Below are 25745 nucleotides of genomic sequence, written 5' to 3'. Positions count from 1 at the left end.
CGGAGGAAGATATTGCTGACCACCTGTCTGGGCTACGCCTTAACAAAGCCAAACAAACCACCCTCCTTCCCCCGTATCAAAGAACCCTTAACGGGATGTTCGTTCGGGAAGGAGAAGAACACCCATGCTGCGATTTCCCTAAACCCTTCCGTTCAGCATGGCTTGCTAAAACCCGGATTTGAAATTTTCCATGACTGCCACACCTTGGATGAGGCACCCCACCTCACCAAGACTAAAACAGCTGAAATATTGGACAACCAGGCTCTATGGACATTGTTTAACGAATCGAGGCCTATGGAGGACGAGACTGTGATGACTACCCTAGCTTTACAAGATGAAGATTTCGATCCAACCCGGTTAATCTCTCCTGTATCAACACTAGAAGAGATCGACAACGGATGGGTGAAGACATATCAGTGGGTCAATGCAAAAGGAATAGAATTCAAGATGAGTACCGGTGAAGGACCGAAGTTTTATGAGACTAAACCCCAGGCTTGAGCCACATAGAGCACCATTAGTAAAAAGCGCCTAGTAGTTCTTTAGATTGGTAGAAAAAAATAATAGAGACTTTAGATGGTCCTAAGGCCCCTTAGAATATAGGTCAGTTTTATTTCAGTGTGTTTTCTTTACTTTTCGAATCAATAAAGGCGTAATATTTCTCCTAAAATTTTTATTCTAACACTAAATAAGCACCAAATGTACTTGCAAAATACAAAAATAAAGAGGCGGCCCACTCTAGGCGCAACAAACAAAGCCCACTCGGTTTTGAAATAGTGTCATGGGAGCCAATTCTCGAAACCCACAAAATAAACCGCACCATCCCATTCATATCCCCAAAACATAAAAGTCAACCAGTGTAACCATAAAAGTCAACCCATACAACCCAAAGAAGTCAAAGGAAATCAAAATCCAAAACGAAAGCAAATGTTGCTTAAAAGGGGAATTAATAAAATATAACCCCACCATATCCTTCAAAAACGACATGCACCTCAACCCACCTCAAAAGCCTACACAAAGATCTCCATAACTTCCGCACCCTAACTCCATTTTCAAAACTGTTTCGAGTCACGAATAGAAAAAATTAATCCGGACAAAAATGCATTTCACGCTAACAATCAAAAAGCCTCCAAAATAGCCTCAAAATTGACATTAAATACTAGAAAAAAATCAAGGCACAAAAAAGAAATAAATGCAAGAACATGTGAAGCAAAGCGTCAAAAACGACCGCCAGAAATCATTTTCAGCGCCCAAGGCTGGGCGCCGAAATTTCTAACGCCCCAGCCGGGGCGTTGAAACTCTCTGCCTGCCAAAAATTTTCTTTTCAGAAGTGCTCGTCATTTTATCCGCACACAACGGAAAAATAACGAACACTTGGGGGGTACAGTACGTATCCAAATAGGCTTACCAAAAATATAGCCATACAAATTAGTCGAATTTCATTTTTACGCGACTTATGGCAAAAAACGACAAATGAAAATAATGATAATACTTCACTCATTTGACCGATTAAGTAATATGCTTCCACCTCTGGGCATATCTACCGAAATCCGGCATAATAGAACTTATTCTAAGCTAGAACTACGCGCGACCTGATTCTGACAAGATACGTAGGCAATCCTTACCAAGGATTCGGTCCAATAAAAAAAAACACATATTCTTTGTGCAAAAAGTGTAAGACATATAAAAACATAAAAAAGAGGAGAAATAGAAATGAATGAAAATGAAAAATAAAAATACGCCTTTATTGAAAAAATAATAAGAAGGAAAACAAAGTGCTAAGGATAAAAACAAACACAACTGAAATAAATAAAGGGCACCTACACCTTAGCAAGAACTACACTACTCTAGTTCTTCCGGATCATCAAATAAAGTCTTATAGAGGGCAATGTTCGCAGGATCCACCCCCACAGTCTTCTGCGATGCCCCCATATCAATCTCCATAAGAACCGGCTCCTGGACACTAACCTCCAAAGATGCCAAGGCTTCAGAAACATTCTCAGTTATAGCCCGCTCAGCCTCAAGGGCACAGACAATGGTAGGGGAAAGGTTATTAATATCAACTGGATTAGTCACTGTTTCTACAGGCGGTTGAGCCTTCCTGACCCATACATTGTTCCGGCGACGATCTCCGCGAGAGCCTGCACTTCTTTTAACAACAGCAGGCCCCTTCATGTTAGGCATCTTCTTAGGCCTAGAACTGGAACGGGGAGGAACTTCCTTTCGCTTTCGATCAGGGCGAGCTTTCACAGTCTTAAAACTATGGGTGCGAGGATTGGCAGAATCACGGCCCTCATATCAAACCCGAATGCGAGGTATCAAAAGCTCAGCCGGCTCCCCATTTCGAGCCTCGGTCCTCACAGCCTTATCATCGGAACTCATCCACAACTTGTAGTTTTCAGAAAGACCCACAAAACCATTTGTAGCCACGGCCCAACGCGGGAGACCATTATAATACTTAGCCCATGCTTGAACCCGTGCTTGTGAAAGGGCCGCTACTGTAGGTGGTACCGTATCAGAAAAGGGGATAGTCTGCCTTAAGCCATATTAACGCATGACACGGTAAGGGAAAATGTAAATGGGCCGAGATAGCCCCAACAAGGAAACATAAACCGATACATCAGAACCCCCCGTCATAGTAGCCAAACCCCACCATGGTACCACCCACTTAATAGAACAGATACCATGAGTAAAAAAAGAGGCCCATTCGGCCTCGTCCTGGCCTCGGTGCAGATATTTTCGATTACCCAAGGCTATAGGGCGATAATGTTTATGATCGGCGGGAGTTTCTAAGAGCCTAAGCCGTTCCGCGAGCCAAATCTACAAAAACAGGGTACGATCGAATCAAAAGAATGAAAAGAAAAAAAAAACGGTCCCTGGGGCGCAGTTCCAACGCCCATGACCAAGCGCCGAAAACTCCAGCGCCCAGCCCTGGGCGCTGAAACTCAGCCCCAGGCAAAAGAAATATATGCAAAAGGGGCGTATGCGTGCGCAAAGAAGAAAATCGATTACCTGCAGTGTAAGGGGGTCGAAAAAGCGCGAGGCTAATGCGTGACCTTGTCCCTCGTGGGTGTGACGATTCTTTTTATTCAATCAAGTGTAATTGGATTTCCTGTGAGTATACACCCAATTGACTAGTAATATAGGAGTCGCCATTCAGTTTTTAACGACAATGAGAAAAACTGACAAAACCCGGTTATCGTGACATAAAGGGAGTGCAATTATGTTTGACCACGACGACCGTAGGTTCCCTTGTGATCCCTGGTGTGAGGATCTCTCAATATACACCCGCAAGGTAGAGATTGAGGGTTCGGGGGACTGTAACTACCGAGAGGAGTAATTCGCTCGTCGATAACTCCAGAGGCAGGATATCCTTACTAGCTCAGCATAAATAATTGAAGGGGCATGCGTTAACTATTAAACTAATCTGAGTTGATTTTAGCAATATGCAACATATAATACTAATTCGATTGTGATTATCTGATTTAAATAGCATTAAGGGACCTAGCATGATAATCCGATTCCCCAAAAATATTATATTTGTTAGGCGTGATAGAACATTCAAATTAGGTTAGTTTAACAGTTCATAAAAAGGGCGAGGAAAGCGATTAAATCATCGAAAAGGGACACATTACGACGCACCCTTGAGAGGTGCGTCACGGTTCTCAGAAAACTAACCACTTTGACTTTGCTATTTCTCCTTTTTATTTAACGAATCTCGATTATGGGACAGGATACGTTCTGTTTGATTTATGGATCGATTGCGACAGAACGCGTGAACAGTTTCGCAGCGAGAGGCCTAGGCTAAGGGGTTTAGAGTCAATACTCAGAATATATTATGTGCTGTTGTGTGTTGTTTCACGTCGAAACTAGGGGTCTATTTATAGGGAAGAGTTCGTGGAAAGATAGAATTGCAGAGTTCTAATCCACAAAGAATTAGGAAAAAACACATCCCAGGTAATTTCGGCGCCCAACTCTGGGCGTCAAAGATTTCGGCGCCCAGGGCTGGGCGTTGAAAATAGAGATCCATGCAATTTCAGCGCCCAGGGCTGGGCGTCAAAGATTTTGGCGCCCAGCTCTGGGCGTTGAAAGTGATGTCTGGGCCGAATTCTTTGTCAGATTCGGATTCTTGAAATCCGTAGAGTTTGAGATTAATTCGAGTCTTTTAGCGCGTATCAATTTTATGACGGAATGCGTCTGGGCCCGTTACGAACTCTAGGCTCGTTAGGATTTTAATTAATACGTAACTCTTATTTCTGAATCATATTAGGAATAGGATTCTCGCAGTTTTCTATCTCATTTAGGATTTATGTTGGAATGCAACACCTAATTCTGACAGGTTTCTATCTTTTATGATTTGCCACTTTTAGAAGCTACCTTTTACGGCAGTTACTATTTTTAGCAGGTTTCCATAAATAGCAGGTTTCGGGTGAAATGAAATGGGGAATCGAGATTCGTTTATTTTATAGGAGATGCGTTGTCAAGTGGAGTTTTTATGCTTTCATCATCGAACCTTTCCCTTGCGGGAACGGGGACAAAAGTAGGTGTCTACAGTTAGCCCCCACTTTGACTGAGTCTTGGAGTAAGACGATGGTCAAAGTATTAGACGGAGTGCGTCACACAAGCCATGGTGTATGTGACCTGTTTTGCGAGGGTCTCACGAGCCCCCGAGTGATAACATTTGACTTAAGGGTCATCACTTGAAGTGTCGACATATCCCTCACGCGTCATCGGGATTTGTCAACTGATAGTATAGAAACTTCCTCACTTTGTCATTGGAAGGATCTAAAGGTGCGTAGAAACTCCCTCACTCTGTCATTGGGAGTAGCTACAAATGTTTTCGAAATTAAAGCTGTAAAGTGTAATTGGGCCTGGCCAAGCCTAATCACGAGGTAAAATGTTTTTAAAGATTCTCATTTTCAGGGCTAGCTAAACGAGAAAACCCCATTGTTTTTATAGGACGTAAAACGAAGGAAAATCCAACAAACCAATCCTTTAATTTTTGGAAAAAGGGAAAACCAATAAAAGTTATCGCTGCAGCGACTAAGGACCTGCGCTGTTAGTGACGCAGACCCCGCCCGCTGAAGGTGGGCAAGCCTGTCCGCTGAGGGTGGACCCCCCGTCCGATAGAAGTGGACGAATCTGTTTGATGTTTTTTTGAAAATAAGGACCTACGCGGTTTGTGACGTAGACCCCGCCCGCTGAAGGTGGCGAACCTTGTCCGCTGAGGGTGGACACCCCGTCCGATAGAAGTGGACGAATCTGTTTGAATTTTTTTGAAAATAAGGACCTACGCGGTTTGTGACGTAGACCCCGCCCGCTGAAGGTGGCGAACCTTGTCCGCTGAGGGTGGACACCCCGTCCGATAGAAGTGGACGAATCTGTTTGAAATTTTTTGAAAATAAGGACCTTCGCGGTTTGTGACGTAGACCCCGCCGGCTGAAGATGGCGAGCCTGTCCGCTGAGGGTGGACCCCCCGTCCGATAGAAGTGGACGAATCTGTTTTGAAATTTTATTTTTTTATTTTTTGAAAATAGGGACCTACGAGCCTGTTTTAAATTTGAAGACTTTATTTTTCGAAACTGAGGACCTGCGCGGCTAGTGACGCAGACCCCGCCTGCTGAGGGTGGGCGATCCCATTTGAGTTTCTTATTTTGCCTATGTAGAAGAGCTTTTGGTGATTACAACCTGTTGGTGGGTCGTAATATTTCTTGATTAGATGTGTCCTGTAAGTGGGTCCACACTGTGTATATTTTTGTTTAACAATATATATTTTTTGAGATATCCAAACATGATATGGTGCGTGGCGCAGTCTGGGAATGTGTTTTTGATTGCGCGCTCCTTGTTGGAGTCCACTTTTGCGAGCCCCCAAGCGTTGGGGCTCGTCGGTTGTTTTTTGCATCTTGTAATCATGTTTGGGATTATGCTCGTAAGTGCGAGCGATCTTTGTAGTGGTGTGCTACTCTTTAACAAAGCCGTGAGGTGCGACTTTTAGTAAAGAAATCGGCAACTTTCAAGTCGAATGGATATGGCAAGGCCCAATAGAAGTTAGGGCCTTTTTTGATCCTGGGTTCATTTTTGGCGCCCAGGCCTGGGCGTTGAAATAATTCACGCCCAGGTGGGGCGTTGAAAGTGTTGTTCGGGCTGGTCTTTTTATGACACAGTTGGCCTCTTGTTCATTCGTTTATTTCACTTGGAAGTTCTATGTATTCTCTTTTCTTTTGTTTTTTTCTTTGTTTTTAGAACATGATGATTTTCTTGAGAAGCCGTAGCCGATTGGTGGACTACGATGCTTGTTGCTTTGGGGCGATTATTTTAAGGAACTGTTGCACTTAAGGCGTACAGTTATTGCGATAGTTGGGCGAGTCTATATGGCCCGAGGAACATACCTTGAGGTGTAAGACTTTGATCGCTCTTATATTTTTTTGAACGTGTTCGTGAATGATGATATGTATGTGCGAACGAGCGTTTATAGAATGGCCGTTGTGTGCGGTCCATCAATCAGTTTGCTTGAATCATTTTTTTTGAGCAATGACTGATTTTGAATAGTTCGCTTAGAAGCTTGATAGGGTTCAGGTCCATTCATGAAGTGGGCTCAAACATCGTGCCCTTTCGATTGTTCAAACATTTTCTTCGAGAGTTTTTTTTATTTTGCTATGGTTGTTTCGTAGCTTGGAGCTCCCAAGTATGCATGTTGGGATGCTTCCTTTTGGCGTACGATTTTTGTAGGTTCTTTCGAGAAAGATGCCTTGGGGTTCCGCTCGTGTAGGTGCGAGCTATCCCTTCCGTGGTAGGTAATATTTTGCTACTTTTAATCCTTAATGTATAAGTCGTGTGGCTTGCATTTTGAATTTGGGCGATAAGTAGTCTTTGCCTCTTTTACACGTGCTCTTGGTCGTGCCTACATTAGTGCAATATGCCTTACTCTTCTTTTAGACTTGTACCGTGGGACGGTTGAACTTATGGTGCGACGTAGGCTTGTGTGGGCTAACGGCGTGTCTTAGAACATTTCTCCAGGTGTTGGGATATTATTATTTTTTGCATTGGAGTATTTCATCATGCCTCGTTCAGGTGTCCGAACAAGTGTGGCATTTTCTGCATGGGTTTGCACGGCTTATTACTTCGTTCGATGCGAGGATTCATAGGTGTTTCTTTCTTATTTTTATATCTGGGCAAAACTTGGCTAGCAGAAAGATTCAGCGCCCAGGCTGGGGCGTTAAAGATATCGGCGCCCAGCTCTGGGCGTTGAAAATGATTTCTGGGCAGAACTTTGACAGTATTTTTTCTTTCGCTTTTGTTTTGGAACGGTGTAGACTGTGTAACGGGCGCTTTATAGGGCGAGCATTATGTGCAGTGGTTTGATCGGAGTTTTGGTGACTCGCGATTTTCAGTTACCCTTGTTAGTGGGGTGACTTTATATATTCTAAGTAGCGCTTAGAATTTGGGAGGGGTTGTAGCCATTCTAAGGTTCATTTTACATGATTAGACCTTAGGATCGTGCCCCTATGATGTATGTATAGCATTAGCGTCGAGAATGTTCGATAAAATCGTCATTTCGAGCATTTTTAGAGTGTTTTTCTCAAGCCCCCAATTGTAGCTACGGGATTGGCTTGGTGCTATAATGCTTTGCATACGTTTTTATGCATTCATGGTGACATGGATCATGAATAGTTTGAACCAGACTCGCTTAGTGCGAGGTACGCTCGAGTAGTGATTTGCTACTTCTCTTGTAAATGTCGTATTATGCGACATTGCCATGGTCAAGGTAGTCACATGTTGAAGTATGCCTTGACCAAAAGCTAGGTGCCTTTCTTTACCCATAATCATATTTAGAAATCTCTTGACTCACTTGCAACATTGAGATAAACGCATACTTAGCTTAAACCAACGACACTTTATTATGTTCGAAGAAGTCTTTGAAAATCATTTGAAAATTATTTAAAATCCGAGTCCTACTATGTACAACCCGAGGTGTCCTAGGTAAGTTGACTTATAGAAAGGTTCGTACAGGATTATATGAGTGAATCAAAATACTGTTACGATTTTTGGAATGCTGTCTAAGGATTTGCTGGAAGCCAGGGTGCAGGCGTCAAGATATTACTTGTGCCTGTTTGGCATATGCTTTAGGCTTTTAGGGCCATCTTTTCCAGTATTACGGGAATATAAACCGTTGTCAAATTGACTTAGATTTACTTGGTGTATGTCTGCAAAAAGGTCAAGGTATACTTATTTCTTTCCCTAGTTCTTTCATTTCAATCTTTTAGCCCCCAGTTGCTGTTATGTCTTCCCATTAATGATGCTTTCAGATTTCGATTTTAGATGCCCTTGTCATATGTCTGAGTGGGGTGAGCCTTGGTTAAGTGCCAAGTCCTATTGACAATGCCTGTTTTTTTTCAAAGGGGATTCGCAAGCATTTGAATTACCATGAACGGGTGCCCTGAGTTCGAAGGAACGATGGGGCGATGCCGTAGAACAATCCTCTTTATTGCAAGCTTAAAGCTTTTACTACTTGTTGGCTATCATGACTGTGTCTAGTGGTGAAAGAAGGTCTTTAAGCGAACGACTATGTCTAGTGGTGAAAGAAAGTCTTTAAGTGAGTTAGTTCTCTTTAGGGAGGGTCAAGTCGAGTACTTTAGAGGTCATAGACGCTTGCGCTAGCCCCCATTCAATTGAGGCAAAGCAATCTTTTTGAGTCTTGGCTAAGTGCCTAGGAGTGTGAGTGCTCCTTCTGGCAAGGGTATGTGCCCTTATTATTTTTCGATGTGTGCTTATTTTGGCATTTTGATGGCTTGGATTCTTGCTTTAACTTAAATTTTTCTTTCGACTTGGGTTGCAAGTAATTAAATTTTAATAAGGGACTTCTATTCTTTATTCTTGTTTTTCTATAGGCTTTAATATTTTTGCAAATTGGTTGGCCCGAATCATGGATTGCCTACGTATCCGCCTTAAATAGATTTAATTTGGAATCAGGTCTTGCGTAGTTCTTAGCCTAGAAAATGGTTTCTTAGAATGCCGATTTTAAACAAGTACGTTCCGAGGTGGAAACATATTATTTGAAATGGTAGAATAAGTGAAGTTTATTACTATTTAAATCTGCTGCCTTGCCGTAAGCCAAAAAATTTTTTTATATCATATTTTTATATCATATTTTTTTTTTGAGTACATGTATTTTTTGGTGGTACGTATATCTAAATACGTGCTGTACCCCTCCAAGTGTTCGTTACTTTTCCGTGCATGTGCGGATAAAATGACGAGCACTTCTGGACAAATTTTCAACAAGCAGAGAGATTGGGCGCCCAGGCTTGGGCGCTAAAGATTTCGGCGCCCAGCTCTGGGCGCTGAAAATGGTTTCTGGGCGGATATTTTTTTTGGTGCGCTAAATGCTTCTCTATTTTTCTTTTTAGACTAACTTTAGAGGTGCTTTGCAAAGTTTCTTTTTTATTATTCATATTTTTTATATTATATTTTTTTTCACGTTAAGCATAGAATGTACTTTTCATTTGTCTCCTTTTTTATTCATGACTCAAGACGGCTTGGGTCGAATGAGATAGGATGGTTTGTATGGGTATTAGTCAAGCATGCGGATCACATCTACTAGGACTCACAATTTGCAGCCTCAAGCTAGTGTCACGAGCTTACATCAATCAAGGCCAATGAGTAGCATGGGGACGGCTCAAGGGTATATCAACAGGATGTATCCACACAAGTTATATGGTCGTTATGCTAATGGTGGTGTAAGAGCAGGTTTTGAAAATAAGGGGTATGACGCACGTGTCGATGGCCGTGCGTGGTTTGCGGTTGACAACGAGTTCAAGAACAAGAGTCGAGGTAATGGTTTCTTGGTTTATGGCAATGAGAGCATGGATGGGTTAAATGAGCTGGACAGGGACCCCAGAGCGAAGTTGTCTAAGAACATAAGGATTGGAAAGGGTAGACATCGTAGCATTTTATGATTTGGATTGGTTGACTCAATTCTTTTCCTTCGTTTACTTAGGTAAATGTTGCACTACGGGATAAGTATTCCCTGGCTTGCTCTTTTCGCTCTCCCTTTTCTCTTTCTATTTTTTCTTTCTTTTTTCTTGGGATTCCTCCCCAACATAAATTCTTCAATTTTTAATTTGGGCTAAAAGGTAGATGGTTGTGGTCTTTGAGTCACGAGGCGAGACTGAGTGAGCCTCGTTTAGTAGGCCTATAGTGGACCTTTTAATTTTAGTAGGCCTAGGGTGGACTTTTAAATTGTCTTACTTTGCAAGCGTATTTAGTCGTTTCTTAAAATGTGCAAATAGCGTAGATTCAAAATGTTATTTTTACCTTATTACATTTTAACGAAAGAATTACATCGAAAATAATTTTTTGCTTCTTTTCAGATTCCAGTTTCTGGGATTTAATTGGAAGTTGTGATTTAGACTCAAACTTTCATTAATCTTTCTGATTATAACCCGTGTATGAATACAAGGAGGTGGCCTAGACTCAAAATAATGACGTGGCGTAAGCCTATAATACTTGACCAAGCGACTCTCAGACTTAGGCTAATTGGACCATAACTTTCGTTGGTTAACACTTTAGATTTTAACCCTTGGGTGTTCATTTGTCATGCGCCATTTTGCTTTAATGTTGGCAAGGTAGTTAATTGGGGAGATCGAATTTTTATTTTTGCAAGACTAGAATCATTAGTGCGGCTTCTCTCTTAGTGTGTATTGCTTTACCCCAATGGTAGCCTTATGGTATGCCGATTTGGGTATTTTCATGGTCGGTCATGTTGCATTCATGGAAAATCCTTTAGTCCGTACTTAGTAGTATTTCAAGGAGCGAGTGACTCGAGAGGACTATGATAGTCGTGACCCAATGTGATTATAAGCCTTGAGGCCATTAATTTTTTCTTTGCCAATGGTATTGACACCTTAGGTTCACTTTGGGGGTTGTGCAACTATGGGGGAATGATTTTCGGAATGTGACCGTTTCCATTTTGCAAATACATAACATATTCTTTTTATGGGTGAGAGAGAGTATTGAGGCCGTGGATTCTTAGCAAGGGATGACAATTACATATGGGTGCTTATTGATTTAAATGTTAGAAAGGGAGACTCAATATGGTTTAACCTTTTAACTTGCAGAACGACACCAAGCATTAGGACTGATTCTATGGATAAGACAACTAAGACTTAGGATTTGGATTGTACTTTGGCATAGCCTAGTCTAGACTCAGATTTATTTATTTTTTATTTGAACATTATTTGAAGACTCCTTTTGAACATTATTTTTTGAATACTTTGCCCATGTGACATTCAAGGTCGTTTAATTAGCATGCTCGGTTTTGGTGCCGAGCATTGTCGTCGTAGGAAGCCTAACAACGACACAAAGAGTTATATTTTTATTTTATTTTTATAAGTCGCTTTTGGAATCGAGTGCTTTTTCATTCGCCTCTCGTAGCAGTTTTTTTTCTTTCGAAAAGTTTTTTTTTTTTTTGCTACGTATATTTTTTATTCGCGGGCACCGAGGCTGATGTGCCTGACCAAAGGCCAGGCAGCAACTTCAGCGCCCAGCAGTGGGCGTGAGAAATTTTGGCGCCCAGCCAGGGGCGTTGAAAATGCGTCCCTGGCTGGTTCTTGTTTTCTATTTGCGTATACTTTTGTTTTTGCGACTTTAGTTTTGCGTGCTTGCCTTATAACGTCCTATACGCGTTGTGCAGCGTTTGTGGGATTCGTTACAGGCCATCCCGAGCGTCGCTTATTTTTGTGGCGATCGTTCAGGCTTGCGGAACACGTATGTTGGTATAACTCTTTGGCCAATTGGTTCATGAATGTTTGGGATATTTTTAAGGTCGTTGGTTTCCTATCATTATTTGTCTAGCATTATTCGTACGCACAATCATAACATAGTCACATAGTTCGCTACACATAACTACATTACAAACATGGATTTGAAACTTAAATATGTCACGTAGTTTATGATAGGCTTCTATGGGTAGTATCTGCGCCTGGCTTGGTACCGCTTCTATCGTAGATCCAACACATGCCCCGGTCGAGGTAGTGTCTTCAACAGACGAATTTCGCTCAAGAGGCCAACCCGCAAGTGCAAGCCAAAGGGGCAGGCAGGCGAGAGGGACCTAATGGGCGAGCGATTGGGTTCGGGATAGGTGTACTACCTGCACAAGTACCGAGTGGGAAATATGCGCGGTGTATGCACCCCCCTATTGGCGAAAAAAGGTATCCTTAGTCCCAACTCCCGAGGGAGCCGAGATTCGTTATGATGTTCTGCCCGTTCACATTAATATGCTGATTTTCAGGTCGTCCCAACTTGATGGGGAAATAAACGCGGGGTAGGATCGTTTCACCCTTCGGCTATTTTGATTACCTACAAGCACGAGTATTTCCTTCACTATCCCCAGTGGAGTCGCCACTGTGAGGGGGTCGAAAAAGCGCGAGGCTAATGCGTGACCTTGTCCCTCGTGGGTGTGACGATTCTTTTTATTCAATCAAGTGTAATTGGATTTCCTCTGAGTATACACCCAATTGACTAGTAATATAGGAGTCGCCATTCAGTTTTTAACGACAATGAGAAAAACTGACAAAACCCGGTTATCGTGACATAAAGGGAGTGCAATTATGTTTGACCACGACGGCCGTAGGTTCCCTTGTGATCCCTGGTGTGGGGATCTCTCAATATACACCCGCAAGGTAGAGATTGAGGGTTCGGGGGACTGTAACTATCGAGAGGAGTAATTCGCTCGTCGATAACTCCAGAGGCAGGATATCCTTACTAGCTCAGCATAAATAATTGAAGGGACATGCGTTAACTATTAAACTAATCTGAGTTGATTTTAGCAATATGCAACATATAATACTAATTCGATCGTGATTATCTGATTTAAATAGCATTAAGGGACCTAGCATGATAATCCGATTCCCCAAAAATATTATATTTGTTAGGCGTGATAGAACATTCAAATTAGGTTAGTTTAACAGTTCATAAAAAGGGCGAGGAAAGCGGTTAAATCATCGAAAAGGGACACATTACGACGCACCCTTGAGAGGTGCGTCACGGTTCTCAGAAAACTAACCACTTTGACTTTGCTATTTCTCCTTTTTATTTAACGAATCTCGATTATGGGACAGGATACGTTCTGTTTGATTTATGGATCGATAGAACGCGTGAACAGTTTCGCAGCGAGAGGCTTAGGCTAAGGGGTTTAGAGTCAATACTCAGAATATATTATGTGTTGTTTGTGTTGTTTCACGTCGAAACTAGGGGTCTATTTATAGGGAAGAGTTCGTGGAAAGATAGAATTGCAGAGTTCTAATCCACAAAGAATTAGGAAAAAACACATCCCAGGTAATTTTGGCGCCCAACTCTGGGCGTCAAAGATTTTGGCGCCCAGGGCTGGGCGTTGAAAATAGAGATCCATGCAATTTCAGCGCCCAGGGCTGGGCGTCAAAGATTTCGGCGCCCAGCTCTGGGCGTTGAAAGTGATGTCTGGGCCGAATTCTTTGTCAGATTCGGATTCCTGAAATCCGTAGAGTTTGAGATTAATTCGAGTCTTTTAGCGCGTATCAATTTTATGACGGAATGCGTCTGGGCCCGTTACGAACTCTAGGCTCGTTAGGATTTTAATTAATACGTAACTCTTATTTCTGAATCATATTAGGAATAGGATTCTCGCAGTTTTCTATCTCATTTAGGATTTATGTTGGAATGCAACACCTAATTCTGACAGGTTTCTATCTTTTATGATTTGCCACTTTTAGAAGCTACCTTTTACGGTAGTTACTATTTTTAGCAGGTTTCCATAAATAGCAGGTTTCGGGTGAAATGAAATGGGGAATCGAGATTCGTTTATTTTATAGGAGATGCGTTGTCAAGTGGAGTTTTTATGCTTTCATCATCGAACCTTTCCCTTGCGGGAACGGGGACAAAAGTAGGTGTCTACATGCAGTAATAGGGGGCTTCCCTTAAAATGTTCAGATTTGGCATCCTTCTTCAGCTCATCCGCACTCAGCAAAGTCTCGGCAACAACCAACGGCATAATAGAATAGCAACTTTCCATCTGGCTAATCAAGGGGATCAACCTTATGTCACCGAACGCGCCATTGTTATTCGACAGCAAACAGTGATTCAACAAGCAAAATACAAGGGCTCGAATATTCAATTTCTGTTCGGTCATATTCTTACTAGGCCTAAAGTGATGTTTTACAAGTTTTGCCAAGTTAACCTCGTCACCTACAACAATTTCAGCAAACATGTTATCATCTATGAAGGAAATAATGCCCTTGGTCCAAGTATGCATTCAATGTTAAGTCTAATAAATGCGGTTCAGTATTAATTAACAAGTTAATAATTCAGTGAGATCAAGTGAGCTGAATGCCTAGCTATAGGCCGCTTCAGTTCAAGTGGAATTAATGATAATTAATCCACAACTTACTCTTGACTGAACCCGTAGGGTCACACAAATAGTACGTATACGGATCAAGTATTTAATGGCATTAAATACTCTATCTATGGATATTCGGAATCGACGGATCTTGGTTTCAGTGGGAGCTGAGATTGTCACAAGCAAGAAATGAATACTCCGGAAACGATGATATTGCCGGAAACGGAAATATGGATCGTATCGGAAATATAAATATTATCCAAGTCGTAGATGTTGCCGGAAACGGAAACATGGTACGTATCGGAAAATATTATCGGAAATGGAAATATTGCCGGAATCGGAAATATTGCCGGAAACGGAAATATTGTCAGAATCGGAAATATTATCGGAATCGGAAAATAGTTCTGGAAATGGAAATATTAAATATTTGTTCGAAACGGAAATTAATTCCGGAATCGGAAATATTAAATATTGTTCGTATCGGAAATGAATTCCGGAACCTGGAAATTAATCAGAAGCGTATCGTACGAATAAGCATCGGACGAGGCCTGCCGGACGAAGGCCCAGCACGAAGCCAGGCCATCGCCCAGCAAGCAAAGACGCGCGCCAACGCCTAGCCCAAGGCAGCGCCAGGCCCACCGCAAGGCAGGCCCAGCGCGCCAAGGCAAGGCTGCCCAGCGTGGGCTGCGTGGGCCTAGCGCACGCGTGCGGGCGCCCTCGTGGCTCCGTGCGTGTGTGTGTTTGTGTTCATGCACGATTCCTAAAGTTATTAGGATTTGGTATATGATTAAATTCCTATTCCTAAAAGGATAAATTAATTAATTAGAGTTCTTATAGGATTCTAAGTTTAATTAAATCGTATCCTACTAGGATTCCAATTCCCTTCCTAAACCTCTATAAATAAGGGCCTAGGGTCATAATTTATAAAGACGATTGAAGTATTCAAAAGGGTAAGTTTTGAAAGAAAATTCAGCCACACTCTTGCACAATAATAACCGAAAATTCCTAAGCACCTTAAGGGCGATTCTAGTTGGTCAATCTTGAGGCGGATCCGGACGTACTGTGGACTATCTACGGAGGGACGACACTTGGAGTTCTAAAGACTAGTTCTTGTTCGGTTCAGGCGCAGCTAGGGAAGGCACGCTACAAAGTGTATGCATCTATACTATGCTAAATGATTATGTGTAAATAATATGCTTTCCTGGCTTTATGGTTTTTCCGCATGATTTATGTATTGTCATATGTATCATAACCTAACAGTGGTATCACGAGCCTCTTATTATTTTCATAATCTAAATTTCATAAACATGGTTAAATATTACAAATTTGCAAGAATTAAAAGGGGTGATTAATTTTCGTAATTGTTAATTAATTGCAAATTGCGTTTATTTAATTATATGTACGCAGTTTTTCGGCAGTTTCTTCGTTACTCATCCAAATCGAGTGATTTTTGTGTCAATTCCCCATGTAAAAGGCATTCTAAAATTTTGATAAAAACAATATTTTTCGGCCGAACCCAGAATTCTCAAATTTGAAGCCTAACTATGACTTTTCGGAGGTTTTAGTCTTTCGAACGCAAAATTTTGTAAATTTAAGATGTTAAATTAAATATTTGCGATTCTTGTTGATAAATCTTGAATTTTTGATTGACCTACTGTATATGTTTAACAAGTTTGAATTCTTAGCCTTGTTAATTATGCAATCTAATTTGTAATTATGATTAATTTGTTGAAAATTGGAATAATTTAGAATTAATTTGATTTTCATAATTAGTTAAAAATTTAATTAGATACCTATGATTAAAAACACCATAAAAATTGTAAATTTGTGTTAAATTTTAAGTTTTTATGACCTAGACTTGAATCCATGTTAATCGGAAATCAATTAATTAATAAATTTTCGATTTTTCGCCCTAAAATTATGAAATTAATATGATTTATTAATTTGTCATTAATTTTGAAAATAAAATTTTTAATTTTTATGCGATTCGCTCATATAACTTGCACGCACAAAGCAATAGACACTACGTGTTACCCTTAAGGGGTGTTGTATAGTGCGGGCATGCGACGACGAGCAAAGGAGCTCGTCGCCCATGCGGTATGAATGCAATGAGCAAGGCTATGGTGCACGAGCACAAGGCAGCAGCCCTGCCTTGTGTCGTGTGCTGTGTGCGACGAGCGAGTGGGCAAGGGCGAAAGCAAGGCAGCGACAGTCGCGTGTGGGTAGCAGGCGAGCTGCGCCACGACGCAACTGCCACGCGCAACGTGCGAAGCCTCGCGCGCAGCGAGCGCAAGCTCGCGTGCGACGAGCGCTACGCCCAGCGATGGTGAGCAGCGAGCGTGTTGCGACGAGCGCTGACGCACGCCTTGCGATGGTGAGCAGCAGCAGATGCGACGCAGCACATAGGCTGCGCGCACATGGCCAGCGATGGCTGCGTGCGTGTGGCCTATGGCTGTGCGTTGCGTGGTGATGGTGCGTACCTTATGTTACGATTAGATCGTTTTAAAATTTTAATTTGAAATTTTCAGTTTACGTAATTTTAATTAATTTTAAAATTAATAATTTAAATTATTTTCTTGGATTTTAATTTTGAATATTATAATTATAATAAATTTCATTTATTCTAATTATTTTACTAAAATTAAAATCATGAATTAATTTAAATACGACTGCAAATAAATTAAATATGTGGATTCAATTATAAATTTATATGAGCTATAAATTTTAATTAAATTTGTATGTTTCCGGTTAGACTAGAAATACATTTTTATGTTTAAAATTAGTAAAGCATATGAATTTATTGGTTTAAGTGGGAGCCCTTTTAGTCATAAACTCTTGATGAGGTCTACAAATCCTTAAGGTTAAAACACCTTGATTAGAATTAATAAGGACTGAATAATTTGTAGATTATTGGTGCCCTTGATTAATTGCTACAAATATTCATGTGATGCATAACGTGTTTTACTAACCAGCTATGTGGGCCATTCATGATAATGAATGGGTGAATGGTATATATTGTATATGTACTGTTTTGCAGGTTATGAAGTGACTAGTATGGCCCAAATAGGATAGAAAATATGGTCTGCGTACCATTAATTTGAATGTAATTGGTCTAAAGTACCAAAATTGTTTTTCAATTCAAATATGGTCTGCGTACCATCAAATAGTTGTAATTAGTTTAACTATAGCTTATCCTATTTGAAGAAAATGGTGCCTCCCACGGAGATTTTCGAGACGGACTTTGAAGTTGAAGCTTCAAGATGAAGTCGGGCCATACTAGATCACATTTATCTTATGCATGCTTTAAGTTATTTATTGCTTTAAATATGTCTTAATTATGCATGAGATTGTGGCTTGATTATGTTGCATGATTAAGGATTTTAGTTCACTTAAAATCTAACCAACATAGTAAGAGCCTTAAGTTCCAAACTTAAAAATTGAGTTAAAAGGTGCCATGCCAAAATATACACTTGCTTGGATATCCTTTACATCAATCTAGTAATAGTTTTCGCTCAGCGAGGTGTTACTTATTGGTCCTAAAGGGGCAAGGTACACAAATAATTGTGAGTACATGTTAGTTTTGGTGAAACTCAACGATATAAGTAAGGATTCCTTTTATGTCGTGGCAAAATCGATAGGTTTACCTAATAAGTTCTTAGACGTGCCTATCAACCAAGAATAGTTTCTAGACTATTGGCAAAAGGTTTTTGCTTACCTAAGATATTTTAGGATTGAGTCGACAAACTGTGCTTAATTCTTCAATGGATTTTAGGATCTTGGAATCATTTTATTCACACCTGCCGGAACACATAACTCGAATAAAATGCTAATAACTTGTTTAAATTGCATGATTGCTTTAATTTTCAAGTTATTACTCATGATAAATGTTTAGACTTTGCATGCTTCAATGTATGTTTTAATTATTGTTTATAATTAAATATCTTGCACTGCAATAAATCCTTTTAGAAAGGTAATAGTAAATTTCCTCGATTGGTAATGAATCCAAGAACGATTCACGGAAATGAGAGAAAATGAGAAATTTTAAATGTACGTTTCTTTTAGCGACTTTTATGGTTGTTTTCGAGTATCAAAGTCGAATGGCAAACCGATTGGTGCTTGTGAATTCAAAATACAATGTAGTTTTGAGATCATAAATCATTGAGTTTAAACACTCAGCTTTACCAATGGTTAACAACCTAATATCTTTGTCCATTTAATTCTCGAATGAGTCTAGTCCCTAGACATTCGAATAGATCGATGCTTAGAGAACCTTAGAAGCTTCTGGTAAGATCATCTAGTTGAAACAGAATATTCAACATAAATTAAAATGGTAAAGAACCTTGTTAGGGACGTTGGACATGTCTAACATAGTATAAAACTCAACACTAAAGAATTCAATTCTTAAGACTATAAGAAAGGGTACAAGAAATAGGAAAACAAGGAACAAATGAAAGGAATTTACAATTCCGTTTCTACCTGTAAGTTTATGTTTAAAGAAAAGTGACCTAGCAATCAAACTTCCTTGGTATCATATACCGCTTGAGGTTCTTACTTTGGTAATGACTCAAACAATGGAAGCTAGGATACACTAATGGCCTACAAGTGGGAAATGAAGCATGGCAATGCTACATTAGTTGTAGGGTCATCTAGTTTGTTTTAAGTCCTTTCAAGACTGGAACTTAATGGCTATTTTGTTCCATAATCAGCATACATAAATTTCTATTTTCAAACACAGAAAGACTCACATTCAAGAAAAACAAAAACAAAAACAATGTTTGTTTGTTTATTTGAGTGAAATGGTCAATTACGGGTTGAGTCAATATGCTTGATTAAAACAAACAACTCTTTAACAATAAAAACTTTACTAGGTTCAAATCAACCCCTTGATTTGAGTTCCACTAATGTTTGGCATTGTTGCTTAGACCACATCAACAAGTTAACATTCAAAAGCTCTATTTTGATGGACTTTTGAAAGTTCATTGATTTCTAGATCAATTTAAGACAACTAGTCTTACTTGTTGAAAGTAACAAAAGATATGAACTATTGTTAGAACGCCTAGACAATAGAGTTCAAAGCTAAAGAAAGGTTTTATGACTTTATTATTTCACAGAGATTTGAGTGAATATAGGTTTATTTACTCAATGTGATATAAGTTTGAATCTGTTTGGCTAGTTCAAAGATGCAGAAGTATAAATCCCACTTGGAAAGAAATCATAAAGATCTAGGTTAGATCATGTTGATGATTACTTAAGTCAAGAATGATCATCAATGATTGTGTGTAGTAAAATTCACAATCTAGCTCCATGAGATATGGCATATCTAAGTGGAATGATCGAAGTCAATTAGTACTTGATTCGATCAATGATGAATCATAAAGACTTTTCCTATAATTTCTAAAACAAAAATGCTCAACTACCACCAAACTAAACCAAATTCGTCAAAGCTATTGAAAAGTAATTTCAGAATATCTTTTCATAATATATATCTGAGAGTTGCGAAACTCAGTGGGAGCTTAGTGTTTGTTATTCGACAAACTAAGGCCCAGGTACAGATATATGTTTCATTGTGATTATTCAAATGAGACACAAGGGTATTGTTCTACCACAAATTTTTGAGAACATAATGTTTGTTCGCTCGAAATAATGTCCTTTTGGAGATTCGTTTCCAAAATGACAAGTGGGAGAAAATAGACCTCGAAAGTCTTCGAGGCGAACAACAAACATAAACGGACATTCAGGAGGCTTTTCGAAGTGCTTCAGAAAATCCGAACTTATTCTTTAAGGACTTTAGAAGTGGCTTTAAAGAATACACATCTCTTAGAGGACTTACAAGTGCTTCAAGGAGAACAGAATATTCAAAGGACTCTCAAAGTGCCTGTTGATATTCTATTGTTTGATGTTCTATACCCAAGTAGGCATAGAGTTCAAGTCACTGAAACTATGAGATTCTTCTATTAGATAGTGAGGAAACATAGAGTTCAGGTCAATGAAACTATGAGATTCTTCTATTAGATAGCGAAGAAACCTACAACTTGCAGTCAAACTATTATCATGTAGATTAATGAGTTTATGACTTGTAAGAAAGCTATGACGTAACCCAGATTCCCTAAAATGGTTAGAGGCCATATATAGACTCAATGTTTTAAATGGTTAGAGGCCATAAAACATACTCAATGTTTTGATGACAAAATTGAAATTTTATTGATTTGCAAGAATAGTTTCACACCTATTGGTTGCAAGTTTGTTTTAAGGATAAAAACCATCAAACATGAAATTGTGTTCACACACAAAGCTAGATTTGTTGCTAAAGGTTACAAGCAAATTCACGGTGTGGATTGTGTTGAAACCTCATGCAAAATCGTAATGCTTAAGTCTATAATTCAAGAACTAATTGCATATTGGTACATATGGCAATTGGATGACAAAACATCTTCCTCATTCAAATGTTGGAAGAAACTGTGTACATGGTATGTCATAGGATTTGTGGATCCAAATAAATACTTGAAATGGAAAGCTAGCTTATGAAATCTAAGTACAGATTTAAGCAAGCAATTGGGAATTGGAATTGTATTTTAGTGAAGCTAATATATAAGAAGTTTAGTGGTGTTAGGTTATGATACATATGACAATTCATAAATCATGCGGAAACAACCATTAAGCCAGGAATACATATTATTTACACATAATCATTTAGCATAGTTTAGATGCATACTCTTTGTTGCGTGCCTTCCCTAGCTGCGCCCGAACCGAACAAGAACAAGTCTTTAGGACTCCAAGTGTCGTCCCTCCGTAGATAGTCCACAGCACGTCCAGATCCGCCTTAAGATTGACCAACTAGAATCGCCCCTAAGGTACTATAAATTTTCGGCACTTTTGAGCAAGATGTGTGACTGAATTTTTCTCTCAAAAACTCACTTTGAATACTTGAATAACTCGTTATAAATTGTGAACCCAGGCCACATATTTATAGGGGTATGGAAAGAGAATTGGAATCCTATTAGGATACGAATTAATTAAATTAGAATTATAATAAAACTCTTATTTAATTAATTTATCAAATAGAATTAGGACTCTAATCATTAAACGAATTCTGCACGTTTTAAGTTTCGTATGCGAACACAAACACTTACGCGAGCATGACCCACAAGCGTGCAGGCCATGCCCGCGCACAGCCCACACGGCCGCACGGCCCACGCGAGCTACAAGCCCACGCGAGCTGCAGCAATGCTCGCAGCCCACTGCTCGCAGCTGCGCGCGCTGCGCGCGCTGTGCGCGCTGCCACGGCCTGCTGGGCCTGGCGTGGCCTTGGCTGTTCGTGTGGCGCGCTTGGCTTGCTGGGCGATGGCCTGGCTTCGTGCTGGGCCCTCGTCCGGCAGGCCTCGTCCGATGCTTATTCGTACGATACGTTTCCGATTAAATTCCCGATTCCGGAATATATTTCCGATACGAACAATATTTAATATTTTCGATTCCGGAATTAATTTCCGTTTCGAACAAATATTTAATATTTCCGTTTCCGGAATTATTTTCCGATTCCGATAATATTTCCGATTCTGACAATATTTCCGTTTCCGGCAATATTTCCGATTCCGGCAATATTTCCATTTCCGATAATATTTCCCGATACGTACCATGTTTCCGTTTCCGGCAACATCTACGACTTGGATAATATTTATATTTCCGATACGATCCATATTTCCGTTTCCGGCAATATCATCGTTTCCGGAGTATTCATTTCTTGCCTGTGACGATCTCAGCTCCCACTGAAACCAAGATCCGTCGATTCCGAATATCCATAGATGGAGTATTTAATGCCATTCCGAATATCCGTTTATGGAGTATTTAATATCATTAATTCCACTTGAACTGAAGCGGCCTCTAGCTAGGCATTCAGCTCACTTGATCTCACTGAATTATTAACTTGTTAATTAATACTGAACCGCATATATTAGACTTATCATTGAATGCATACTTGGACCAAGGGAATTATTTCCTTCAGTCTCCCACTTGTCCTTAGGGACAAGTGTGCATTTCCTAATTCCTTTGTCGCTCGATGCTTGCTCTTGAACATAAGGTAAGATTTGTCATCCTTATTATGTCCAGAGGTGTTCCTCGGTTTCAGAGTTCAACTGATCAAATAAACAGATAATCATAGCCTATGATTCATCCGAGCACGGCCATGCATTTCACAGTTTCTTGCTCTCCGAGTGGCCTTGTACAACTTTTAATCATCTCATCCCGATTTATGGGAGGACAATCCCAATCTTGTGATATTGAGATTAGACTTCGTTTGATATGTGATTACCTGAGCGTTGCCTTTATAACCTCCTTTTACGATGCGACGGTTGGTCAACGTCAAAGCAACCAGTTCTCAAACAAGTAATCTCAAATCACTCAGGTATTGAGGATTTAGTGTCTAATAATTTTAATGAAATTTACTTATGACAGATTTTCATCTCTTACAGTAAAGTTTCATAGGTCTTGTCCGATACTAGTCTTCCCAAAGTAAGTATCTATGCAAATGATTATGACATTGCCATGTCCACATAGTTCAAGAAACAGAACTACTAGTCATCTTGCATTCTAATCGTCTAACGTTTTCTATGCGTCCAATTTTTATAGAAAACTCCGACTAGGGACCATTTTCAACCTTTGACATTCAAGTTCACTTGATAGACATTTCTTAGTCACAGGATTGGTCCTGACAGTCTATATTGAATATATCGTCAAATTGAAGGGACTCATCATTTAATAAACCAGAAATTAAATGGAAAAATGAATTCTTTTCATTTATTGTGAATGATTAACCAATAATGTTTTACAAAGATTTAAACTCTAAAACTTTAAAACATTAAACAGAGACATCAAAGCCATTCTCCAATATGCTTGATTCCCATAGCTGCAGTGTGCGAGCGATATGTTGTTGTCATCAGTACCAATTTTGCTTATCTCGACTTCTTTTCTTTCAACGAACTCTCGTAGAAGGTGAAATCTACGAAGTACATGCTTGACTCTCTGGTGGTGTCTAGGCTCCTTTGCCTGTGCAATAGCTCCGTTATTATCACAATACAGGGCTATTGGTCCTTTAATGGAGGGGACTACACCGAGTTCACCTATGAACTTCCTTAGCTATATAGCTTCCTTTGCTGCTTCATGTGCAACAATGTACTCCGCTTCAGTTGTAGAATCCGCAATGGTGCTTTGCTTAGCACTTTTCCAGCTTACTGCTCCTCCGTTGAGGCAGAAGACAAACCCAGACTGTGATCTGAAATCATCTTTGTCGGTTTGGAAACTTGCGTCCGTATAGCCTTTAACAATTAATTCATCATCTCCACCATAGACCAGGAAGTCATCTTTGTGCCTTTTCAGGTACTTCAGAATGTTCTTGGCAGCAGTCCAATGCGCCTCTCCTGGGTCTGACTGGTATCTGCTTGTAGCACTGAGTGCGTACGCAACATCCGGGCGTGTACATATCATAGCATACATTATTGAACCAATCAATGATTCATATGGAATCCCATTAATTCGTCTACGCTCATCAAGTGTTTTTGGGCAGTGAGTCTTGCTTAGAGTCATTCCATGAGACATGGGTAGGTAGCCTCGCTTGGAGTCCGCCATCTTGAACCTATCAAGCACCTTATTGATATAAGTGCTTTGACTAAGTCCAATCATCTTTTTAGATCTATCTCTGTAAATCTTGATGCCCAATATGTACTGTGCTTCTCCTAGATCTTTCATCGAAAAACATTTCCCAAGCCAAATCTTGACAGAGTTCAACATAGGAATGTCATTTCCGATAAGTAATATGTCGTCGACATATAATACTAGGAAAGCAATTTTTCTCCCACTGACCTTCTTGTATACACAAGATTCGTCCGCGTTCTTGATGAAACCAAAGTCACTGACTGCTTCATCAAAACGTATATTCCAGCTCCTGGATGCCTGCTTCAATCCGTAGATTGACTTCTTTAGCTTGCATACCTTTTTAGCATTCTTTGGATCCTCAAAACCTTCAGGCTGTGTCATAAACCCAGTTTCTGTTAAAACGCCGTTTAAGAAAGCAGTTTTGACATCCATCTGCCATATTTCGTAATCGTAATATGCAGCGATTGCTAACATTATCCGAATAGACTTTAGCATTGCAACTGGTGAAAAGGTTTCATCGTAATCCACACCGTGGACTTGCCTGTAACCTTTTGCTACCAATCTAGCTTTGAAAACTTCAAGTTTCCCATCCTTGTCCTTTTTCAGTTTGAAAACCCATTTGCTTCCAATGGCTTGGTAGCCATCTGGCAAATCGACCAAATCCCATACTTGGTTTTCAGACATGGAGTCTAATTCAGATTGCATGGCTTCTTGCCACTGCTTGGAGCTAGGGCTCGTCATAGCTTGTTTGTAAGTCGCAGGTTCATCACTTTCAAGTAATAGAACGTCATAGCTCTCATTCGTCAAAATACCTAAGTACCTTTCCGGTTGAGATCTATATCTTTGCGATCTACGCGGGGTAACATTTCTAGATTGACCATGATTCTCACCAGATTCTTCTAAAGATCTCTGAGTTTCATCCTGAATGTCATCTTGAGCATTCTCTAGAGTTTGTTGTTCGACTCGAATTTCTTCGAGGTCTACTTTTCTCCCACTTGTCATTTTGGAAATGTGATCTTTCTCCAAAAAGACACCATCTTGAGCAACAAACACCTTGTTCTTAGATGTATTGTAGAAGTAATACCCCTTTGTTTCCTTTGGATAGCCCACAAGGATACATTTGTCAGATTTTGGATGAAGTTTGTCTGAAATTAATCGTTTGACGTATACTTCACATCCCCAAATCTTAAGAAAAGACACATGTGGGGCTTTCCAAACCATAATTCGTATGGAGTCTTTTCGACAGCTTTAGACGGAGCTCTATTTATAGTGAGTGCAGCTGTATTTAGTGCATGTCCCCAAAATTCTAATGGAAGTTTGGCCTGACCCATCATTGACCTGACCATGTCTAGCAAGGTTCTGTTCCTCCGTTCCGACACACCGTTCCATTGTGGTGTTCCAGGAGGAGTCAATTCTGATAGAATTCCACATTCTTTCAGATGGTCATCAAATTCATAGCTCAGATATTCACCGCCTCTATCAGACCGCAGTGCCTTAATCTTCTTGCCTAATTGATTCTCTACTTCACTCTGAAATTCCTTGAATTTGTCAAAGGATTCAGACTTATGCTTCATTAGGTAGACATAACCATATCTACTGAAGTCATCAGTGAAAGAGATAAAGTAGCTGAAACCACCTCTAGCATTTGTACTCATTGGTCCACATACATCTGTATGGATTAAACCCAATAGTTCATTTGCTCTTTCTCCAACTTTAGAGAAAGGTTGCTTTGTCA

Source organism: Spinacia oleracea, chromosome 3 (assembly GCF_020520425.1).
Source record: "Spinacia oleracea cultivar Varoflay chromosome 3, BTI_SOV_V1, whole genome shotgun sequence".
NCBI classification, from domain to species: Eukaryota; Viridiplantae; Streptophyta; class Magnoliopsida; order Caryophyllales; family Amaranthaceae; genus Spinacia; species Spinacia oleracea.
Note: the sequence above shows the minus strand (reverse complement) of the source record.